The 3,270-nt window shown below is 39.3% G+C and overlaps 1 protein-coding gene and 1 pseudogene across 1 annotated transcript in view; both read left to right on the top strand.

The window, feature by feature from the left end:
• The window catches only part of LOC106875962 (prostaglandin E2 receptor EP4 subtype), a 69,192-nt gene that overhangs the window by 32,373 nt on the left and 33,549 nt on the right, over positions 1-3,270 (top strand). The gene's annotated exons all lie outside the window — the stretch shown is intronic.
• LOC128249338 (U6 spliceosomal RNA) lies at positions 408-479 on the top strand (annotated as a pseudogene).

Consider the following 3,270-nt stretch of genomic DNA (forward strand, 5'->3'; position numbering starts at 1 on the left):
TTTTCCCCCATAAATATATTTAATTTATATAAGGGCATTACTATACAATATTGCCTCGCGCTAAACAATCGGATAAACAATCGTCTATGTACTATGCTCCTCGGGTTATGTTGATTTTTTATTTTTATGTGTCTTTACCATACGTGTACTGATGAATAAAAGATGCAGATTACTGCATTGATTATGAGATCATTGGTTTACCGTTAAGTTAAATGTTTTTAGGAGGTTAGCTTTGAAAGTTGCATTCCTTCGCGATCGGTACAAATGTGCTTATGGTAGTTTTGACTTTTGGAGTCCCTCTTAGCGTGAGGCATTATTGTACAGTAATGCCTTTCGGCAACATATGTTTCATAGCGAGTGGAACCTCAGAAGTGGTAAATATCCAAGCAAAGTGTATATCGCAGACTGCGATACAGAGAAGATTAACATGGTCCCTGCGCAATGATGACACGTGAATTCGTGAAGCGTTGCATATTTTTCTAAAGGCGGCGTTCCAGCATGGCCGCAGTTAAATGACTGAAACAAGTAAAAGAACAAAAGAATATATATAGCTATATATATAGCTAAATCTGCAAGTTTTTTTTAATTCTCTCTGTTTATTTCCTTATAATCCCTTCTGTTGAAGAGCGTAGGCTCGAAACGTAAAAGACTTTCTCACTTTCCCGTCTGGGTCAGATGCTTCTTTTGGCTGTCTCGACACGTATACTCGGCCGGTGGTCGGAAATAAGGTTAAGGATGACTCGTCCGAGAAAATAACATTCTTCCATTGCTCTAGGGACCAATTCTATAGGTTTTTACTTCACTCTAAACGCTTTGCAAAGTTTGTTTTTGAAAGTAGTTCTTTTCTGATTGCAGCCCTCCTATGAAATCCGGCTTTGTGAAGCTCCCGACGAACAGTTTTTGTGGGAACTGGGTTCTCGAGGTGGTAATTTTGGGAGCTGTACTTTTGTGATCCTTTCTAACAATTCGTGTAAGAGTCCGACAGTCCCTATCTGAAAGTTTTGATTTTCTTCCGGAGTTTTGTTTCGACGAGGAGGTTTTTCCCTCTTTCTCAAAGGCAGTCATTACTTTCGAGACAGTACTTTTTGATACACCAAACATTTCGACTGTTTTCGTTATACTAGCACCAAACGTAGCAGTTTTTTCTTATATCTTTGCAGATATATATATATATATATATATGTTTCTCCTTGTGTATTAACTTCGCCCAGTCCTGTTGGTTAATGAGTAAATTTGTAAATATACTTCATAGTTGCGCTTATCTGATTATATGCAATTACGTACGTACACGAGAGGTAAACTGTATGCATATGGTATACATTATATCAATGCGTGTTGGCGCGAACTAATGCGTGTATGAAAGTGAGTACATATGTATGCGCGTGCGTGCGCGTGAATGTGTGTGTGTGCGCGCGTGTGTGTCTGCGTGTGTGTGAGAAACAGTCTGGGTTTATGCTTGGATGTCTCTATTTACTTTATAACCGGTTTACACATCCTGTATCCATGTATACATATGTTAGTAATATTTATATTAAATTTTAAATGATTGAATTATTAATATAAACATAAAGATTGACGTATTTCCATATATGCGGCTCTTACTATGTTCATTCATCTGTCCATCTGTCTGTGCGTCTTCATCTATATAACGAATAATCGATCGATCGATCTGCATATCCATCTGCCTATATCTCTTTACCTCTCTTTCTCTCTCCCCACCTTTCTCTCTCCCCCTCTATGTATGTATGTATGTATGCATGCACGTATGTATGTATGTATGTATGTATGTATGTATGTATGTATGTATATTATTTTTCTTCCGCTTCAGTCTTGGAGTGCGGTCATGCTAGAGTACCACCTTGATATATGGATATATATATACAGAGATAGATATGAGGCAGACAAACAGACAGATGGACGGGTGGACGGATGGATGGATGGATGGACGGATGGATGGATGGATGGATGGATGGATGGATGGATGGATGGCACTAGCTTAGTTAGAGTGTGTGCGCCCAGGGCGGCCCTTCAGTTTACTGCTCCCGCACCCTGCCTACAGGGGACCCAAAAGTAGTGCCGCTCCCATAAAAGTGCGGCATGGGGCGGATCACCCCCTCTCTGTCTCCCTCTAGCTACGCTAGTGATGGATGGATAGATAGAAAGATAGATAGATAGATGAATGCTTAGGATGTATGTATGCATGGCTAAATGGATATTTATTTATATGTATACCATGTATATGTATATATATCTATCTAGACACACACATACATTATGTGTGTGTGTTACGTAATCAACAGCACTCGTGAAATTTTGAAAAGTTACTGAGGCTAATGACAGACCTACCATAAATCTAAATATTCATATTTATACTCTTCTATATTTAGAAATATTCCCTCTTGTTAAATATATAAAAAGACGGGGAGAAAGCAGAAATATATTGAAATCCAGCTTCCCTTTTTCCCCCCTCGCTTCTTTATGTTTAAGGGATGTCTGTGGGTTGAAAAGACGTCATCCTTACATCATTCAGAAATGGGTCACGTAATGTAATAAACAGGGACGTGAGTGAAATATTTGGTGAGTTTGAGTTGGGGTTACACAAATCTTCGTGGGAAAGTACTGTATATGTGTGTGTGTGTGTGTGTGTATGTGTGTCTATACGTATATGTCTACATACATGTATACGTAGATACACACACAAACACACACACACACACACACACACACACACGGCCAGAATTGGCCCGAGTCATGTCTAACTTAATAGCACCACCTGTAAATGTACATGCACGTGCAACACTCACACACACACACACACACACACACACACACACACATATTCATGCATATATAGGCGTGGCCGTGTGGTAATAGGTTTGCCATGTGTTTCCAAGATCAGTCCCACTGTGCAAGACTCTGTAGATAAGTATCTTCTACTGTAGCCTGGGGCCAATCAAAGCTTTGTGAGTGGATTTGGTAGACGGAAACTGAAAAAGGTCCGTCGTGTGTGTGTGTGTGTGTGTGTGCTTGTTCCCCATCACAGGTTGTCAACCGGTGTTGGTGTGTTTACATCCCGGTAATTTAGTAGTGACTGAGAGAATAAGTACTAGACTTTAAAAAAGTACTGGGATAGACTCATTCCGCAAGGCAGTGCCCCAGTATGGCCGCAGTCTAATGATTGAAACAAGGGAAATATATATGTAAATGCATACACACACATAAATATATGTATGTATATATATGTATATATATATATATATATATATATAT

This window comes from Octopus bimaculoides, chromosome 13 (assembly GCF_001194135.2).
Source record: "Octopus bimaculoides isolate UCB-OBI-ISO-001 chromosome 13, ASM119413v2, whole genome shotgun sequence".
Lineage (NCBI taxonomy): Eukaryota > Metazoa > Mollusca > Cephalopoda > Octopoda > Octopodidae > Octopus > Octopus bimaculoides.